General features: G+C 34.6%; 1 long non-coding RNA gene across 2 annotated transcripts; it reads left to right on the plus strand.

The window, feature by feature from the left end:
- Window positions 1-6810: 6810 nt before the first annotated feature.
- Window positions 6811-18610, plus strand: LOC128231903 (uncharacterized). 2 transcript variants are annotated; one of them, XR_008260456.1, is made up of 4 exons: window positions 6811-6856; window positions 15168-15377; window positions 15639-15817; window positions 16180-18610. It is a non-coding gene; the product is annotated as an uncharacterized LOC128231903 (long non-coding RNA). The 2 variants fall into 2 exon arrangements; XR_008260455.1 differs by lacking the exon at window positions 6811-6856 and having other exon boundaries at window positions 15039-15377.
- The last annotated feature ends 4435 nt before the right edge of the window (window positions 18611-23045 follow it).

The following is a 23045-nucleotide window of genomic DNA, read 5'->3' on the forward strand; positions in this document are numbered from 1 at the left end:
GGACGGTCGGACGGACGGACGGAAGGAATGACGTACAGATGGACAATGCCAAAGCAACACCCCCTCCTTAAACCTTCAATTCGGCGGGAGATAATAACTCTTGAATGACTTCAGCGATATGACTGATTATATAATTTGAATTATGCCAATGTTCATTCTGACAAAATTTGATGGTGATTGTTCAAAGGCTTCTTAAATAATTGAGTGGACAGCATACTGGACGCACACGCCGGCTTGTACACGCATATGCATAACTTCACATAACCTTGATCGTATTTTATTGCTTCATAATTGTACAATTTTTTGACAATGCATGCAAAAGAAAACAGACAAAACATAAATCTAAGTAACATGAAAAGCATGACATATTTTACTTAGTCAAAATAACTTCACATCACTTCCTATCTAAAAAAAAATCAATTCCTTCAAGCAATTTTTGAGTAAGTTCCAGGACAAAATTTCATTAAAATAAAACTGAACAAGGGGAGATCAATCTGAAATGAAGTACCCCAGAGTAATGATTACAACGTCACATTCCCATTTATATATGTACTAATTTTCAAGTTTGCATTATAAAATTGGGAAAGGGGAGATAAAATTGCAATAAAGTGCCCTAGATTTATAAAAACAAATCTTGCAATGTGCACAACTTCATATCGGTATCAATGTTCGTTCCTAAATTAAATAAATTCTTTCAAGTTATTTTTTAGTTTTGAATCCAGCTCCGGAAAAAAGGAATTCATAAGTAACATATAATATCAAGTTCTTTTATGAAATGTATAATTACAAAACGTTCAGACTCTTTTACCAATATCAACGTTAGATAATAACATGAGAACATCCGGATTAACATGTTACTTTTCGGGAAGATATTTGGATCGTAACTATTCTAGAAACTTCAAACAAGAAAAAAGTTGTTTATTTTAATGATATTTTATTTGACATATCGGCACTTTTCTATATCTAGAACTAAAGATTTGTATAAATATATCTTTAGTTAAATAAAACATCTACCTTAGTTTTCTAAACTACCAAAACTTAATTTAACAGGGTTGTTTCTACTTACGTCACTATGCCAATCCTGTTTTAACAGGATAATACATAATCTGTTTACAAGAAATAATGTGAGGTATATACTAACAAGAAGCATACGCTCAATGAGCTATTGAGCTATTTTCCGACATGAAGAACTAACATACTTAACATAACAAAACATCACAAAGAGCTTTAACTGGAAATACAGCAAATAGTTTTAAATAGGCACACTACTGGAACAATTATTTACAATAGCCGTGTCTTAATATACTTCGCGAGTACCTAAATCGGAACAGTACCTAAATATGGAACACCCATTATTAAAGTGTTTTGCCGACCGAGTTCAGTTTATTTACGAGTTTAAACAATAAAAACGCTTGCTTCAGATACAAGTTCCAAGGAACACGATTATCCGGTAAGAATTTCAAATACTGCGATCATTCAAGTTTTTTTATGTTCAAATGTCAATACATGGCATGCGGGGAAAGACTTCATGCTTGCCAAAATCACAGCATATTGGTACAGCCTGTATTTTACTGAAACCATCAAATTTTACTGACAAAAAAGACACGCTGGAAATAACATAAATTATTAATTTACTTAAACAAAACATGGAGCAATAATTTTAAAAGAATACATAAAAATAAATAACAAATTAAAACTGTTCCATATTAAGGTACTCCGAGGACGAAAATGGCAGTCCTCAACTTTGCGGTTAATAAAGTACTTTTTATTCAGATTGGTAGTATCTTGAAAAACGCCATTTATATCAACCAATTGGTCTTGAATCCTAGTATGCTGATGGAAAATTTTGTAGTTGTGGTGCAAGTATAACTAAATATATTTCAAAAATAATGCCGAAAGTGTTCCGATTTAGGTACTCACCCAGTATCGTTCATAAGATTACAAATGTACAATTTACAAGACACAAATATCTGTATTTAAAGTCCTGTTTATGATAACAAAAAACATGAGCTCAATGAGATATTTTCCTACATAAATAACAAACATACATGACATATCAAAACATAACAAAGAGCTTGTGGCCTGGAAATAAAAGCACATAGTTTAAAATAGCTATAAATATTGTATTTACAAAAGTTATTCCTTATTATATCTATGCATACAGTTACAAAAAGTAAGACCGGTTAGAGCACTGAAAACAGTGATAACATCAACAAGTTTTACGAACTGTACGGCCAGTCTACATGCGTATAGTTCAGCTAGTTAAGATACCATTGTAAAATGGTTAGTTCTTTCAAGAGTATAACTTAAAGGATAAATGTATATATTTAAACAGCAAAATTGTAAGTAACATTATATACATGAGAATTACAGCATGGTCATGAATGTGTAGTTGGTAAAAATATTATAATTAAAAAAGCTTGATAGGAAAAAGCTTTGGAATGTATTGCTATAAAGACGTATTATATTTATCATGTAATTTAAATACTACTAGATTCTGCTGCTATTATCAGAAACAGCAGCATACATAGGCATGGTTGCTCCCATGGTTTGGTCAATCCTTACCTACAGGTAACCATTCAAATCTCTGCCTGGCCACTGTCCTGTCAATAGCAATTATTTTCTGCGAAAAAGATTTTCAAAGTTTTCAATATTCCAATCCTATAATAAATAAAAATCAACAAACAAGAAATGAAAAAGAACGGACAATATTGCCTTTACATAAATATCAACCCTTCAGAAAGGTGGAATCAATATCAGTAATAAACTCCAAAGATTAATTTATAAATCTGCTTAAAAGTGACTGAAATTGTACGAAAAAAGTTTGATATTTTAAACACAATATGGTAAAACTAATGATTATTGAAACATTATTTATAAGCACAATTAACCAATTCATCACAAGGTTTTCTATTTTATGAAAAAATGCTTTACAGATTTAGTATGATAATATATATGAATATTTATATATATAGAAAAAAACATCCAGATATGTGTTTAAATATCCAAGTTTTTTCGCCGGTCCCTGGGGTTCAAGCCAATGGGGTTCGACTGTATATTTATCACAGATATATAGAAAATTACCACAGATAAATTAAACAAACAGGATCATCACCAGCCAATGCTAAGTCTTGTCTGTTTCAACAATTATAGAAGCCAGAGTCATTGAAATTACTGCACAAGTGCTTGTATCTGCTGCCATGATAAGTTTTACTAAAGGTATTCTGTGAATATTTTAAACAATGTTAACTTATAACTTATCAAGTTTTGACAAACACCGATAAGGACACCAATGCAATCATAGATCCTCAATTAATTAAAAAAAAATACACAGTTTCTACTCTTCGAACAAGGGTGTGACGTACGGAAGAATGAACACGCAGACAAATCAGCGACTATATGTGCTCCATTCAGGGAGCATAAGGAATAATATATCAAGTACAAACATGATCTCATAACAACAATACTATGAAATCTTATATTTTAAAGGTGATATATTATTTCCATATTTCATTGAAAACCATTTGTCCATATAGGGCAAACAAATGGTTTGGTTAGGGTAACATCCTTTTCAAAAACTGATATCAATAAAAAAAATATATCAGGCTTACTAGTAATATTTTAACTTATGGCCATATTTGAGAAAACATACTGTGGTGAGGTTCTGAGGAAGTACTTTGTGCATCTAATCCTTTGAAGTCGCACAAAGATCAACCAATAAACCAGCACTGTCAATTTGAAAAAAAATCTGAATATCAGGTTGAACTCTTAGTAACATCTGAATGTATAAGTTATCTTAGCCGAAAAGAATAGGTCACATCTATCAATGTTTTACAGTGAAACAGCATAGTTGTTAACAGATCATTTTAAAAAGATTCTGTTATGAATTTGAAATACAATTATAGTAAACCAGTCTTCCACATCACCATCTATATAAAGAACGTCCCAACATGAATATATGACAATAGCTCCATATATATTGTGATAAGCAATACATTTCTGTAACTTCATAATACAATAATTAGTATACATGTATTGCAATACACAGCAACAAACATCTCAAAATGAACAACAACAAACAAATAAAACAAATAAAATCTCCAGAAATTTAAATGCAATTGAATTCACTGAAACACTTATTCACAACCAAACACAATGACCCAAACAATGGAATTAAATATCTCAGACTCAAAAATCTCAAAATTGAAATCACATCAACGTATACAGTAGTTTACAAATCATGGCAACATGTAATATGGCATTGTTCAGATCCTTCCTCCAGTATTGTTTTTCCTGGAACAACCTCCATCAATAAAATGAAAGTGTTTGTGCAATACACTTACATTTTTCATGCATTAACAGACTGTTGGTTCACCCAAAACTTATAAGGTAAGCCAAGGGGGATCTTCCACTGCTGTCATGATATGCTGAAATCAAAATAATCGAATTATAGATTTATAAATTTAGTGTGTATTGAAGTCACAAAACTATTAAGCCAATGAACATTATTGTAAATCGGTACATTTATAATTATAGGAGTACAAAGCCTTCATATAATAAACACAGCTAACATTCTGTATGCACATATATTTTCAATAACAATTGTATCTTATCATAGATTCATGTCCTCCGTTCTATATTCTTGAATAATTATGTGAGAAGTTACTTGAATGTATGGGTACTTTTGAGACAAAAGAGCGCGTGGTCTCATGTTCTGTAATTATAGCTTGTAAACATTTAGAATAAATACTGATATTTTTATACAAGAAATGTACAAACAGCAATATTGTGAGGGAACGTTGGTGCTTAAAACTGGTGCATGTACTGTATCTATATGACTTATATATGATGACCAAAGACAATTAAATAATGATTAGATCGATTAATAATCGATCATTGATCGGTGTCATAAACTGATTATCGATAGTAATTTTTCTCTCCAATTACCAACACTAATGGCTGCGGCCAAATTCTAAACATAGATAGTACGCAAACACGCAGTATATTCCAACTAAATTAACCGCACAACATACTATGAATACTCCTTACACGCTAACTTCAATTAGCTAACCAATAAGCAGAACGCAGTCCATTGCTATTGGAGTAGATTTGTAACTACCGTCGGGAACGGACACTGGACGTCGGTAATTTAGATGCATAATGTTAATGTTAATGTTAATGTAAATAAGGTCGTTGACCACCACTTTTCTAACAGCACTTTTAGCAGTAAAACTCGCTTGAATAGACAATGCATTTCCGTAAACTTTTTATATAGACAACTTTTGCATAGTTATATTGTCGAAAAGTGAGTTGTTGTTTTTTGACGTTTTCAAAATTTCGGTTTCTTATTCGAGGTTTGGTCCCTTTTTAAAGCACTTTAAGTACTAAAAATCTCTTGAATAGACAATGCATTTATGCTAACTGTTTGTGTAGACCAGTTCTGAATAATTATTTGTTAAAAAAATAGATTACTTAAAAAGTTGAAAATTTACCGTTTCGATCTGTTCCTTATTCGAGTTTGAATAAGGAATAGGGAAATAGTTCATTTTGGACGGTTCTGCGATGCAGTGCCGTTCATAGGTATCATGCTACTTTTTGACAGGCATGCATCATTTGATCCCCGGCTTCATACCTCAAACAGAAGCGTCCAGGAAGTGCACGGCAAAATAAAATAGAACTTTTGTCCGCTTTTCATAAACTTGTACGCGAGTCAAGTAGCGCCCAAAGTCGGCTGATTTCATAATATTAAATATATTCTTCGAATGTAACTCTACAATATTTAACAGTGCATTGTTAAATAAAAACACAATGTTTACACATAAATTGTTTTTATGTAATACCTTTGTCTTATTACGCTAGTGTTTCATTGAAAAGCTTATTCAGATCGGCTTCTGTCAACAAAACATCGACATTTTGGAACTATCTTAGCAGGTGCTCGTTGTCTTGCTCTTAAAGGCTGACCAGAGAGCTGACCATACAAATGTAGAAGGAAAAGGCTGACCAGAAAAATGAAAAATATTTTTTTCCTGCTGAAATAATTCTGTTTTTTTAAATTTCCTTGAATTGTTTTATGTATTATAAATGATTTATTATATTTTTTGGTATAATTTGTAAGATCGTTTAGTTGAAGATGGATGACTTTTATATCATTTGTAGATATATAAGTATCCATCTACATCTAGGCCACACCACGTACGTTAAACATATCTTAAAACTATCAAAATATTTTCATACCATTTTTTTATTTAGCCTTTTCCGGCCTAATCAGTCATTCCTCGATATAGATCTATTTGTTCAGCACTTTGGTCAGCATTTTAGTATCTCTCCGTTCACTTGCCATTCGATAATATGGAATGGCAAGTGAACGGAGAGATACTAAGCGCTGGGATCTCTCAATCTTGGCTAGGAAAACAACAAGTGGGATACTTTCATACAGAATTCGCAAACAAGTTCTTTACTTCGAAGGATTTCATTGATGTTTTATATGGTGTACGAATACACATAGTTCAATGCATTTTCCAATCATCGGCCGGCAAGTTTCGGTGAGTCACTACTTACAATCGAATTTTCGAATTTAGTTTGTTTTTTAATTTGTATTACGCTGATTTTGGTATTTTGTTCGGATATTTTGAAAATGACATGTAGAAGCATATACGGTTAAAAAATTATTTCGGCCAGTTATCAATCTGTAAAAAAATATTATTTTGTAGGAAACTGGAATTTTTGTTGCTGTTTTTATTTTCGTTCAGTTAAAATTCTTCCTATTGATATGAGTCATACACACGCTGTTTTCACGGACCTTTACAGAACAAAACAAGGACTGAACAAGCGACTGACTTCAACGTCTCTGTGTATAGTGAGTATTGTTATTGCCATCTAAACGTGAAATTATTGTGTATCAGCTTTGTATAGCCAGTCGGTCTGTATTTAACTGCACTGCATCAAGACTGTGCAATATAGACGTTATTTGTTTATCCTCTAACTTCCAAGTCTAAAAGTAGACGTAGAAAGTAGGTTAAGTAGGGTTACTCAATTGGTTGCATAATTACTACAGTTTGTTTAGGTTGGATTTGTGTGTTTACTGTTTTTATTGCAAATGCTAAACATTCATGGTGTTGTGTTGTTGTGTTGTTATACTTAAAACTAACAGTTCTTTTTAGTTTATGATAAAATATCGGGTTAAGAACAGTCCAATTTTGAAGTTAAATTACATGGACATCCAATGATCCATATACATTTGTACAATTTGGTGATAACACAGGCAACATAATAGGTCTGGTGATTGGAACAGGATACTGTTAAATTGCTAACTTTGTAACTAATAATTAGGAAAAAAGCTGTGTCTAGAAGGAAACTGTCAATTTAATAAGAAAGCCAAAATAAAAAAAGGCCACAGTCCACGTTTTCACATATCATACTGGCGTACTTGTTTGATTGTGGCAAACTGTTGATTTAATCGCCCTATGTCAATGAACAAACAACGTTGGAGTTGAACAAATAATCTTGAGAGTTGAACAAACAATCTTGGAGTTGAACAAATAATCTTGGAGCTGAACAAACAATCTTGGAGTTGAACAAATAATCTTGGAGTTGATCAAACAATCTTGGAGATGAACAAATAATCTTGTAGTTGAACAAACAATCTTGGAGTTGAACAAACAATCTGTTGAACACTTGGAGTTGAACTTGTTGACATACTCACTGAACATTGAACAAATAATCTTGGAGTTGACCAAACAATCTAGTTGAACAAACAATCTGGAGTTGAACAAATTATATTATGAGTTGAACAAATAATCTTGGAGTTGAACAAACAATCTGGAGTTGAATAAAGAATCTGGAGTTGAACAAATAATCTTGGAGTTGAACGAACAAATAATCTTGGAGTTGAACAAAAAATCTCAAGTTAATCAATCTGGAGTTGAACAAACAATTGGAGTTGAACTAGTTGACATGAACACTAATTGAACATTGAACAAACAAACCTGGAGTTGAACTGGTTGACATGTATACTAATTAGACATTGAACAATCAATTTTGAGATGAACTTGTTGACGTGTATACTAATTGAACTTTGAACAAATAACGTTTTGGTTTGAATATTTATGCAAAAGGGTACAGAAACAAGGTCAGTAGCAAAACGTTTAAACATAAACCCGGTTTAGTGGCACTGGGCAAATCTAAAGAAATAGTACACAAAATCACAAACAAGAAACATAGAAGAACAGCACAAAACTCCACAAACAGCACAGTGCATACATACTATATATATATATATATATATATATATATATATATATATATATATATATATATATATATAAATAGGTATGTTTATCAAGAATTGTTAGGTACCACTGTGGAACGGTCAGTAAAACACATTTATGTAATACAGTAACAGGGCTGGTTATTGAACATTGACAATGGATTTTTCTTTGATTATTGCTGCTGATTTTAATCAGGCTGATGAATGCCTTCCAGAAAATGCAAGAGGAAGACAGTGTGTTCCAAACTGTTTGATGTTTTTGATCACTTTGAAGTACATTACAGCCATTAAAGATATAAACAAGGAAGATTTACATGACATATTGTTTGCGGGCAGTCATCTTTATTGTGCACTTGATGTGACTGATAACAGTTCTGGATTAGTTGATCCTGCAAATGTTTCTGAAAGAATATACTACAAAGGTAAAACTGTACATGTTAAACACAATGCCGTGTTTTCTGGTTTCTCTGGAGACAGTTGTCAAGTTGATGGCCAAAATTTTTTCCGACTGGAGGATGCTTTTAATACTGCATGTACTCTGTCACAAGACTTCATTATTGTCTTTAGTGGAATATCAGTTGGATTGCATTTTGAAGATTCTTGCTTTTATGTTTTCGACAGCCATTCACGAAATAAAGGTGGAATGAGTTGCCCAACAGGGACATGCATATTTGGTAGAGTTCTGTCACTTCAACATTTGTGCGATTTTTTGCGTTCTTTGTCACTTTCTGTTGGAGGAACCCAGTTAGCTGCAATGCAGTTTGATTTGCATTCATTTTCTTTCCTAAAAAGGAGAAGAAAGTTTAATGAGTTTGACCAGACTATCCATATTCTTGACAATAGAAGGGGATATGACATTAAGCCAACAAAGCCAAAAAACTGTAATGAAGAAAATAGTGGGTTCTGAGGAAGGAGTATATATCAAGAGACAAAAAATTCAGGATCTGATAAAAGGAAAAAGTTTCCAAGTGTTTGTAGAAGACATGCATGTTTCAAATACAGATCCCATACATACAAGCATCTCACAGGGTAATACAGTTGGTAACAATAGCCAAATGGCACCTGTCAACTTGCTGCATATTACAAGAGCAGAGTCTTTTAATCCAAGTGTCTCACAGAGATATTCATACAATGATCATAGTGAAATAGCTACCACTATGAATAGCACAAATACAGAGTCTGTATATACATGTGATTCACAGGGTTATTCAGGCAATGACTGTAGCGAAATGACACCTGCAAACATGCTTTGCGATTGTGAAATTCCTGCAAAACAACATGAAGTTCGGGATCTGATGAAAGGGAAAACTTATAACAGTCTTGTTGATGATATGCATGTCTCCAATGCAACAAGTTCTAATATATGTACAACACACAGCTGTTTGGAGATACAACATATGTGTATGTTCTTTGAAAGCCTTGTTTGTTTTGGGCCCGACTATGTATGCTCATGTTGTACTCAGACATTTTTTAAGCATTCGGTACAGAATGTTGCAAAACTGCGTGCAAAAGGGAAGAATGAAATTAACAAATATCTTAATCATTACAGAAGTGTTGATTCCAAAGAATGGATTTGTCAAAGTTGTTGGACAGCAATAAAGTCTGGGAGAACCCCCCAGTTTTGGTTACACAATGGCCTTAGATTCCCTGTCAAACCAGTAGAACTGAACTTATCAAACCTGGAAGAACGGTTGGTATCACCAAGATTGCCTTTCATGCAATTGCGAGAAATGCCACGAGGAGGCCAAATAAATTTGAAAGGCAACATTGTAAATGTGCCTTCAGATGTAAATAGTACCATCAAATCTCTGCCTCGGATGATGAATGAAAATGAGACGATTATGTTGAAATTGAAACGCAGACTGTCTTACAAACACCATGTAGCGTTTGAAAACATAAGGCCAAACAAAGTTTTTGCTGCAGCACAGTGGTTGGTTGGCAATAGTTCTTTGTTCAGGAATGAAGGAATTACAATCAATGAAAACTGGCTTCAACAAACTCATGATGTCTCAGAATCTAGTGAACAACTATCAACAACTTCTGCAAATGATACAAGTGATGGATGGACTGAAGACTGTAACTTTTCTGATCGACCTACTGGCAATTTGGACACTTTCCTACAGTCTGTTGATTTTAGAGAGTTTAATCAAATACTGTGTGTTGCCCCTGAGTGCAATACCCCTGTTGGCCTTTTTCAGGACTTTCATTCTGAATTCCTTTCTTTTCCTTCAATATTCTGTGGACAAAAACGTGTAGACAACAGTGAACGTGTTGTGCCCCTTCACTACAGCTCTATATGCAAGTGGGAACTCAGAAATGTTGACAGAAGAGTTGCAGTATGCATTCCGAATGTATTTTTCAAACTCAAAAAACTGCAAATCAAACAGATAAGAGACAAAGTCACTCTTGCTGTCCGTAAATGTAAAATAAAGGGAGCAAAGTTCACAGCTGGTGATATTTTGACACCTGGTTTTGTTGACAAATTAACTATGCAAAACGATGGCTACAAGGTACTTCGCACTCTACGTGGTTCACCGCCATACTGGGAAAAGGCTAAACGTGATGTATTTGCAATGATTCGACAACTAGGCATACCAACTTGGTTTTGTTCCTTTTCTGCTGCAGAAACAAAGTGGGAGGCATTATTGCGTTCGCTGTCAAAACTTGTGAATGGTGAAGATTTGACATTAGAGGACATAAACAAATTATCCTGGCAAGACAAGTGCAATCTCATTAAGTCAGACCCAGTCACTTGTGCACGGTACTTTGACTATAGGTTTCAAACTTTCATCAAGCATGTGTTGAAAAACAAATTTGAACCAGTTGGTCAAATCATTGACTATTTCTACCGTGTAGAATTTCAGCAGCGTGGGTCTCCACACATTCATATGCTCATATGGATTAGAAATGCTCCAGTTCACGGAACTTCCTCTGATTTAGACATATCAAAATTTGTTGACAAATACATCACTTGCTGTAAAGATGAAACAATGCCAATTTTAATTAATTACCAGACACATAGACATGCCAAAACATGTAGAAAACGAGGACAGGCAGTATGTAGATTCAATTTTCCTTTACCCCCTATGCCTGAAACAGTCGTGTTACATCCCTTGGAAGAGGCTGATAAAAACTTGTATTCAAAAATGTATCAACAGATTATATCAGATTTGGATGACATGCAAAAAGATAATGGTGTCTTGCATATGTCATTTGAAGAATTCCTTCGAAAACTAGATGTGACATTAGAACAGTACATGCTGGCTGTCAGGTCAACTATAAGTAGACCAAAAGTTTTCTTGAAAAGAGAGATTTCTGAAATTCGAATAAACAACTACAATAAAGTACTGATTCAATGCTGGAAGGCTAACATGGATATTCAATACATATTAGATCCATATGCCTGTGTTTCTTATATATTTCCTACATTTCTAAAGGTCAGCGTGGCCTCTCAAACCTACTCCAGGTTGCTTGTACAGAAGCGAGAGAATTGGACAGTGACATTCGACAACAGGTCAGAAGAATTGGCAATCAGTTTCTGTCAAGTGTTGAGATAGGTGCTCAAGAAGCTGTATATTTAGTTTTACAAATGCCTCTGAGAAGATGTACCAGGGAAGTAGTATTTGTTGATACTACAAAACCGGAAGGGCGAACATCCCTCCTTAAATCCTTTTCTGATCTAGAAGAGCTTCCAAAGACCTCCAAAAATGTAGAGTCTGACAATGGTATAAAAGAAGACCAAAGTGTTTAGAACAGCTGTGTTATGCAGATTTTGCTGCTTGGAATGACTTATGTAAAAGATCAAAGATTAACCAAAAGACAAATACTGATATAGACGAATTGCCTGAGTCTGAATATGAGTATGTACTTGGAGTACAATGATGACGATGTGCAAAACACTGAAAGTAATGCAGCTGGTACAGTGATTGAATTCCGCTGTGGTACAAGAGTAAGGAAACGCTCACACCAAAAGGTTATTTACAGTCACACCACTTCAATTAATGATGGTAAAGAAGAGCATTTTCGGGAGAAGATAATGCTTTACACACACTGGCGTCTTGATGAGAATGACTTGTTAGGTGGTTTTACATCTTTTGAAGAAAGCTATCATTCAAAACTTCAAGAGATTGTCAAAAACAAATTTCATTATGAAAAAGTGGATTCTGTAGAGTATGAAACGTGTCAAATGGAAAATGCAGACAATGATGACAACTCATTGATTCATCCTGAGGCTCGTCATCAAGATATGTTAGATACTGATGAAGGTACTTGCCAGTCAGAAGTGTATGGTTGCTTTGATCCAGGAGTGGGTGAAAATCCTTCCTATCATCAGTATGACATAGGGGAAGATATTGGAGTTGCCAGACATTGTGTAACAAATGATATCTTACCAAACAAGGAAATGGAAAATGAGAAATACTTGCAGTCAGTAAGACTTTTGAATATTGAACAGAAATGTTTCTTCTATCACATTCTTCACAAAGTGAAAACAAAGCAAGTTCCATTTTATACCTTTTTGTCTGGTGGTGCTGGTGTTGGTAAGAGTGTGCTGATAAAGTCTATTCATCAAGCTCTTCTGAAATACTTAAGCCATTTGAGGAACGAGGTCCCAGGCAGCATTAAGTTGTTGTTATGTGCTCCAACAGGCAAAGCTGCCCACAACATTGGTGGCAGTACAATACACACTGCCTTTTGTATACCAGTCAGCCAGGGTTTTCAATTCAAACCTTAAGATATGCAGCAGTTGAATATTATGCGATCTCGTTACCATGACCTTAAAGTAGTGATCATTGATGAAAATTCCATGGTTGGTCGAAATATGTTCAATTTCATTAATTTGAGACTACAGGAAGTAATGGGAACAACTAGTCTATTTGGTGGTGTAAGTGTTCTTGCTGTAGGGGATTTATTTCAACTGAAACCAGTCTTTGACTCTTGGTTGTTCTCTCAAGTTTACCGGGTGCCTGTGCTTGATTGTATGGCCACAAATCTTGGGTTGATTTGTTTGACTTTTTTGAGTTAAAGACAGTCATGCGCCAAAAAGATGATCTTGAATTTGCACTTCTTTTGAACAGATTAAGAGAATCCAAACACACTGAGGAAGATATAAAGTTATTGCAGACAAGGCAAATAGATATCCCAACTGTGACAAATGTAGAAATAAAAAATATGCCCCACTTGTTCTGCACAAGAAAAGAGGTCTTCTCCCATAATCAGACCCTTCTGTCAGGCATGGATCAATCAAACTTAGAGCAGATCAAGGCTATTGATTCTATTTCTGGCGATTTGAACAAATCTTTGTGTGAAACTGTTTTGTCCAAAATTCCAACAGACCCAAGCAAAACTATGGGCCTTTCAAATCTGCTTACCCTTGGTCTCAACCTTCCTGGGGAAATATGTTTGAATGTGGAGACTGAGGATGGCATAACCAATGGCGCAGCCTGCACTATCAAGAAATTTGATTTCAGGGTGCAAAATTCATCCAGATGTAGCATTGTTTGGGTTTTGTTTGAGGATGAAACAATTGGTAAGAAATGGCGATTACGGTACAAGCATTTGTATGTAGAGGGTATATCTTTATTATGGACACCCATTCTTGAAACTTGTAGGAAGTTCTCTGTCCAATACTTCAAAACATACCTTGTCACGCGACGACAGTTTCCAATACAAATGTCTGCTGGGAAAACCATACATAAAGCCCAAGGGTCAACCATAAAGAGGGGTGCTGTTCTTCATTTTGGGTCTTCAAAAGTTGAACACATACACTATGTTGGATTAAGCAGAGTTACAAATCTGTCTGACGTACATATTATGAAATTAAACGGTGAAAAGATCTCCACATCACAAGCTGTAGCTACAGAAATGGAGAGGCTCAGAAGCAGTAGACAGATTAAAACATATGTGCCTAATTTAGGTTCATGGTATGGTGGAGAAATTTGTGTCTGCTTTTAAAACTGCAGATCATTACAGAAGCACATTGGAGATATAAAATATGAACATATTTTGTTGCATGCAGATGTAATAGGTTTCGTAGAAACGAGGCTTCATAGTCCTTTGAGTGGAATATATGATTTGGAAGGTTTCGATATGTATTGTTCCAGTGTTGATCAGTCATCTCACGGTATTGCGGTGTACCATAGGAACATCATCAGGCATTTTTCAGTCAATACCTTTGCAGGTATCGAGTGTGCCATTACACAGCTCAGAAACAATTTATTCATTTGTTTTGTTTATTGCCCTCCAAAGATAGCAACAACTACAAATAATTCAGTTTTTTTCCAAGAACTCAAAAAAGCCATTCCTGGACAGGTCAAGATCGCTTTATTCGGAGATTTCAATTACGATCAAAATGAAAGGGCTTCTAGTGCACACTTATTTCATACCAATTTCCATCTGCGCCAGTTAATAGATTCAGTTACAACTGATTATGGCTCATATTTAGACCATATATACACAAACTTGGATTCAACTTGTTTAAGAGCTTACGGCACTCTAGAATCATACTACTCTGATCACAAACCATTGTACCTTGTCCTGAAAGTTGACTAAATTTTAGTTAAAAGCTATATTATGATTGACAGTTTTGTTACGAACTATGCTTCTTTGACTGAAAAAGTACTCAGGCAACAATGCGCCTGTCTGACTAATATAATACCTAGATGTTTTCACAATACCATATTAAGAAGTCTGTATAAATATTAACACCACTGCCAGTATTCATATGCTCTTTGCTCATCATTTTAAAATGAAACATATGTATTTGCAGATGAATTTCATTAATGAAGCCTTTGGAAAAAGAAAAAAAGCGGGCCATACCCCATTCTTTGCCTGTGGGAATGTGGCATACCACAGGAGCTCAGATGGCATTCCATGATGGCAATAACATATCCTTCTACTTCAGCAGGTCAAAAGTGCTCCATCCACAGAGTTTTTCGGCAGACTTGGGACAAGAAAATTCCACTTTATGTAACAGCTGTTTTAGGTTGTGCATGAACAGCAAATGCATCCGGTGCAGGTTTGTTAACCTGCAGGGGCTGCCACGGTCTTCCTTCAGGATGCTCTAAAGTCACTTCAAAAAACAAGGGTGTCAGTTTCCAGCAAAATAATCCATGTATGGAATCTTTCATTTATCATACATTTTTCAAAATGCATTTTACCTTCAAAATATAAATTAAACTTCTGAAAAATATTTAAGTTCTATCAACTTGTTAATATCAGATTACTATGTGTGCCCTTATCCCTTTGAAACAGCCAATAGTAACATGCATATAACTTTGCTTTTTTATAGAGTTTGTACATATATTTTTTGTGTTTCTCTGTAAATGTGAATCACTGAGTTTATTTAGCATTTTTTTCTTGTCTTCTAATGCAGGAAGAAGTCCAGGTCTTACTGTTAAGATATGCAATGAGGTTGTGACCATTAGACTCAATGCTGTGCTGAAAGATGTGAGGCCGGGAGACATACTGATGACCTGCTTTACTGATGTTGTTGCCAACACCTACAAACCATTCACTACAACTACCACAACAAACATTATACTGATAATGCAGGTGAATAGAATTTCAGCATCACCACCAGAGATCTGGAAAATTTAAGATTAGTGCCAGTCATTTTGGTCCAAAAGCTTAGAAATTTTGTCAGATCATTCTTAAAACAACATGTATCGATGCTGTTCGAAAACTTTTTTCAATTTTGTTTCATTTAACTTAAAATTTATGTATGTCTAGATATATAATAACAAATGCCCATAATAATAGAAAAAACACTCATTGCCAAATTTATACAATACATTCTTTATTTTGTCTCTAATTTCTGCTGTATTTCTAATCCGTTGTTTGAAATATGTTAGTTGTTAGGTATTTTGAAGTATTCAAAGTTTGAATTTTTTATTAGCATGTGTGAACATTTGCAGAAAGTCTGAGCTACCTTTGTGAAAGAGGCCAAGAGATGATTGGATGGTGGAGTTTCAGATGAAACAATGCTGACTGTTTCCACCCAGCTGATTTTGCTTCCTACTGGCAGCAAAAGGAAGTCTTCACTTTTATTTTAAACAATTCGGTTCTAACGCCACCATTTTGTAAAGATTACATGTAACTGAACAGATTGAAATGACACCATCTTCCTTCATTAACACAAACTAACTGTGTACCTGGACCATCAGCTTGAACAGTATACTACTTCTACTACCATTTCCTCATTTTCAAACATTACTAGAAAGGTCTGAAAGGCAATCATGCTGTCTTCAGTCATTGTTGAAGAATGATAAACTCCTGTGTTATGAATTCTGCTGCAACTTGATCTCACCAGTATGTACAAACAGTGCCAAATTTGTTACATTTAATTTTTATTTTTACTGGTGTATTATCAGCGCTATGAATATTGTACTTGATGTCAACAATGATTTCATTAAGATGTGATTTTCCACTCTGTAATGATGTTTACTTACTTTTCTTCTGTTGCCATACCAGTGTTGATTGAATAACAGATAATCTATTTGATTTTGTTTTTATTTATTTCAACCACTGTTGTTTATTCTCATTTTCATATCACTTGGTTAGTACTCTTCATTATATTGCAGGCAGTCAATGTCTTATTTCCTACAACTACTCAGCAATAAACCTGTTGACGTTTCTGCTTTCAATTGTCTATATATTTTTCATAAGATTTCTTTCAATGTTTTAAGTCTGATCAGTGTTAAAAAAAACTGGCTCTTCTCCATGCCTGCCTAGGAATGTCTTCCACATTGATAATTAATATAAAATGATAATTACTTAATGCTCTATTGTTTTGTCTACTTTCAGAAAACATATTTCAAACATTCCTCAACTGTTATGATTTTTTTTTGACAAACCTTTTTTGCAGTTTACAGCCTAAAACAATATATAATAATAAACATATGGGATTTCCCCCAACCAAATACACTGCTTTACCTATACATAAATGATAGTTAATTGAATATATTACATCTACAAACTAAAAATAATCACTTTTCAAATCCTATGGAACTTGCTGTACAAATCCTAGTAAATATACTTATAAATTATTTCAACATACATGTTAGTGCTTGTATGCATTGCTTTTTATGAGACATAGATTTTTGACATATTGTAACCATTTTCACTTGTTGCATGTTTTCTCTGCTACAATGTTATAGTGTTGTCATGTGTATCATTTTGATTCATTGTTTTCACATTATTACTTTACTCATGATTCAGTGATTATCTCATTTCATGTAAATAATGACAAATGCTGCTCAAAAGAGTGTGATAATGGATATACTCTTCCTGTCATTTATGTTATTTGATAATTGTAATCTTCATCATCTTCCATGAATTGCATTACTTTCACTTTGCCTCAGATTTAATAGTATGTGTGATGGTTTTATGTTGTTGCTATTAGAACAGGGGTTATATTAATAATCCCAATATCCTGTACATTATCATTTTGCCAAAGTAGTTCCTCAAAGATACATATAACACTACAGACTGGTTTATTTTATTAGTAAACTATTTTTAGTTCCAGTTTTGTGCTTTTCTAATCTGGACAATTGCTATTATCTACTCCGTTGTACTCATTTGTGTTTTGGCAAAAAATAACACATTACTTAAATGGCACAACTTAACTGTCATTCAGGCATGCTTGAAATTCATTTCAAAAGCATAGACACCAGATGATACCATTGCAAGATGGAAAAAAAACTTAAATTGAATTTATATCTTGTGTACATTTTAACTGAGTTTTTGGACCGAGTTAATCCCAGTTATTTAAAACAAATAGCTTCTGAGTGTGTTCCTGTAAACATCACAGGATCCTCACATGCTATTATTAAGTGTATACACACAGCTGAGACAGGGATAGAAATATTTATTTTTTAATTTATAAGTTTGCTTTTTTGACCTCATGCTAGCCCAAATTCATAATTTTTTTGGACGAAACATTGAATTGGCTGATGTTGATGAACTTTTGGTTCATCCCCAATTGATCTTATAAACCCTGATATAATATTGATAATTATCGCGAGATAAAGAGGCGCTTCATTTGAAGTGTTAATTGGGCTCAATTTCAGACCTATTCTGATTATGAAATAAGATACTGGACTATAACTTTTAATCATAGACCAGTTATAAAAACGCACAAAAGAGAACATTTCGTTTTCATATACAAATGTACCTTGTTCTTTTTTCTTTCCTGTAATTGAACTTCTGGCGTTAAGGCCTATTAGTCTATGACAGGTGTGGTTGTCTGTTGATGCATAATTTTAACCAGCTATGATAACAACATCATATGAATACACCACTGTCAGCATTTTTTGCTGCTACACCTAATGAACCTTCAATATCTTTAATCTTATATAAGCTGACATTTATAAGTCATATTCAACATTTAATTGTTTAAATGTTTTTAATTACATTTTTCCTTTGAAATTCATTAAAACATTTACAACCTCACAATAAAATTTATTTACGTATGCATTACAGTGTTCATGTTTTATGGTTTGCATCTTACCAAAGCCAAAATAGATGTTGTCTTATCCTATTAGTTGTTGCCCAGTTTTTAGCTCGACTATTCGAAGAATAAGGAGGGCTATACTACTCGCCCCAGTGTTGCCGTCAGCTTAAGCCTCTGGTTTAAGTTTAAGGGCGATTCACTCACCTCTTGCCACGCATATTACAGTTATACTACCAGTTTTAACACTCCTGCTGCCAGCTTTATGCAGTACCGTCCCTCAGCACTTTCAGTGCTTTGATTCCTTATTCGACTTATTGTGCATTATAAAGTACTTGAAACACTCCATCCCGCTGAATAAGACAACACATTTATTCAAATTATTTGATAAGAGCGATGTGCAATTGATATTTCGTCAAAATAAGCATATGAAACAAAGTGAAAAAGCTTCTAAAGCAATTGATAGGACAAGACAGGTGTAAGGTAGATAGACTACATCGATATGGCTGGTTATCAAACTTCTGACTAAATTTGGTGATGATTGTTTGAATGCTTTAGCTATTGAGCAGACAAGACTAATTCAAAATTATTTCTATCATCAAAGGGCAATAACTTTTGAGTGACAAGAGCGATATGGCTGTTTACCAATCTTGTCGGAGGTAAAATGCGCATACAAATTCTGACCAAATTTGGTTATGACTGGACAAAGGCTTCAAAAGTAATTGAGCGGTCAAGACTGATTCGAAGTATCTTCCATAATTGAAGGGTGATTGCATTCGAGTGATTACAGTGATACAGAGTTCATCAAGGAAAACATTCTGATCACGTTTCATGAAAATTAGACCATACATAATGCCTCTAGTTTGTTCCAAAGATTTTTCTAAGATTTGACCTAGTGTCCTAGTTTTGACCCCATGTGACCCACTTTTACAAGTGGTTCGATTTAGGGGAACATTCTGACCAAGTTTGAACATTTTCTGATCTATGCCTACCAACATATGGTTACGGACGGACGGTCTGAAGGACGGACGGAAGGAATGACGTACAGACGGACAATGCCAAAGCAATACCCCCCTCCAGAAACCTTTAATTCGGCGGGAGATAATAACTCTTAAATGACTACAGCGATATGACTGATTATATAATTTGAATTATGCCAATGTTCATTCTGACAAAATTTGGTGGTGATTGTTCAAAGGCTTCTAAAATAATTGAGTGGAATATCAATCTGAAATGAAGTACCCCAGAGTAATGATTACAACTTCACATTCCCATTTATATATGTACCAATTTTCAAGTTTGCATTATAAAATTGAGAAAGGGGAGATAAAATTGCAGTAAAGTGCCCTAGATTTATAAAAACAAATCTTGCAATGTGCACAACTTCATATCGGTATCAATGTTCGTTCCTAAATTAAATAAATTCTTTCAAGTTATTTTTTAGTTTTGAATCCAGCTCCGGAAAAATGGAATTCATTAGTAACATATAATATCAAGTTCTTTTATGAAATGTATAATTACAAAATGTTCAGACTCTTTTACCAATATCAACGTTAGATAATAACATGAGAACATCCGGATTAACATGATACTTTTCTGGAAGATATTTGGATCGTAACTATTCTAGAAACTTCAAACAAGAAAAAAGTTGTTTATTTTAATGATATTTTATTTGACATATCGGCACTTTTCTTTATCTAGAACTAAACGATTTGTATAAATATATCTTTAGTTAAATAAAACATCTATCGTAGTTTTCTTAACTACCAAAACTTTAACAGCGTTTGTTTCTACTAACTTCACCATGCCAATCCTGTTTTAACAAGATAATACATAATCTGTTTACAAGAAATAATGTGAGGCATATACTAACAAGAAACATACGCTCAATGAGCTATTTTTTGACATGAAGAACTAACATACTTAACATAACAAAACATTACAAGGAGCTTTAACTGGAAATAAAGCAAATAGTTTTAAATAGGCACACTACTGGAACAATTATTTACAATAGCCGTCTACTCAGTTTTCTCTGCCATTGTATTTGAATTATGGATTGTCCAGCTCATATTGTTATCTGGTGATGTTCACCGTAATCCTGGTCCCGATTCATTTTCATCATGTTCAACAGAATCCAGTTCAGATTTATCAAAACTCCTCTTGTCACAACATCACGTCTCATTTATCCATTACAATGTACAAAGCCTGCAAAACAAGGTTGATATACTTTTCTCTGAACTGAATGGATTTGATATTATAGCTTTTTCTGAAACATGGCTTAATGAATCAATCTCTTGCGAAGATATATCTTTCATTGGTTATCACACGGTCGAGAGACGTGATAGACCAGGCGACAGTCATGGTGGTGTTTGTGTATTTATCAAGGATAGTATACACTTCACTCGCCGCCTAGACTTAGAAATCAATTGCCTGGAAAGCATATGGGTCGAAATTACTTTGAAAAGCCGTAAGCGTTTACTATTTGGGACATTTTACAGACCACCAAACTCATCTAGCGCGTATTGTGATTCTATAGAGGACTCTGTGGGACTTGCCATTGATACAGGAATCAGTGATGTCATAATAACTGGTGATTTTAATTACAACTCAAGCAACTCAAGTTCTTCCAGGCGTATTCAAACCTTATGTTCTGTCTATGGACTTTCGCAAGTTATAACCGAGCCGACCCACTTTACTGAAAATACCTCATCCACACTAGATCTGATCTTCGCTTCAAACACTAATAGCTTAATATCTTCGGGTGTTGGGGATCCTTTTCTCCCATCCAATATTCGGTACCATTGTCCTATATTTGGAATACTTAAATTCGCTAAGTGTAAGACAACCTCGTTTCCGAGGCAAGTATGGTTTTACGACAGGGGTAACTACGAGGAGCTACGAGCTCGTCTCGACAATACTGAATGGGACTCTCTTTCTGATCCAAATATTAATACATACACTGACAATGTAACTAACGCAATTTTGAATCACGCCAAAAGATGTATCCCAACTAAAACAGTCGTTATTCGACCAGACGACGTTCCCTGGATGACTTTGCATTTAAAAAATCTCATTCGCAAGCGTAAACGGTACTATAAAAATGCTAAGAGTAAAAACTCAACACTACTTTGGGATAAGTTTCGAAGTTTTCGAAACGAAACCACTCTGACCATTCGGAGTGCAAAGGAAACTTACTATTCTAATCTTTCAGAAAAGATTTGTTCTGGGTCTGTCCAATCTAAAGGCTGGTGGACGATTTTAAAATCTTTTCTTAATCCTCAATCTAAGCCATGTATCAATGCAATTCAAGATCCCACTAACGGAGAACTGTGTCTAGATGACGCTGATAAAGCTGAACTGATCAATACACATTTTAGAAACCAATCTTTATTAGACGATAGTGGTCATGTCATTCCGCCGGTAAACAATCGCTACGGTAATAATAATCTTGATAATATAACTTTGCTACCAAGTGATATCACCGACATTTTAACCTCCCTCCCCATAAACAAAGCCTCAGGTCCTGATGGAATAAGCAACCGAATACTAAAAGAATGCTCGCACTGTTTAGCTCGCCCGCTGTGTGCCCTTTTTAATACATCTCTTTCTACTGGTCAGTTTCCCAAGCAGTGGAAAGATGCCAATGTATGTGCAGTTTTCAAAAAGGGAGATCCGACACTTCCTGTAAACTATCGTCCTATTTCCCTACTTAATACAATGGAAAAAGTGTTCGAGCGGGCAGTATATAAACATTTTTTTAACCATCTTCGTGATATAAACTTTCTAACCTCGTTTCAGTCAGGCTTTCGGCCAGGTGACTCCACTGTTAATCAACTTACTTTCCTTTACAACACTTTTTGCAAGGCATTAGATGATGGCCTTGAAGTTCGAACAGTATTTTTTGATATTAGCAAGGCGTTTGATAAAGTTTGGCACAAGGGTTTGCTTGTGAAGCTTCAAGAAACAGGTGTCCATGGCAACTTACTATCGTGGTTCCGTGACTATCTCAGTAATCGTAGGCAACGCGTAGTTCTCCCTGGCTCCAGGTCTAGTTGGGCCCAACTTGAGGCCGGTGTTCCGCAAGGTTCCATTCTAGGTCCCCTTTTATTTCTTATATTCATAAATGACATTGTTGTTAATATTGGTAGTAATATTAGGTTATTCGCAGACGATACCAGTCTATACATTCTGGTTGATGAGCCCCTGAGGGCCACTGAAATAATCCAGAGGGATATTCATAGCATAAGTACTTGGGCTGATAAATGGTTAGTAACCTTTAACCCTGCAAAAACTATGTCAATTTTGTTTTCCCGAAAACGACAACCTCGTTTC

Source organism: Mya arenaria, chromosome 4, assembly GCF_026914265.1.
Source record: "Mya arenaria isolate MELC-2E11 chromosome 4, ASM2691426v1".
NCBI classification, from domain to species: Eukaryota; Metazoa; Mollusca; class Bivalvia; order Myida; family Myidae; genus Mya; species Mya arenaria.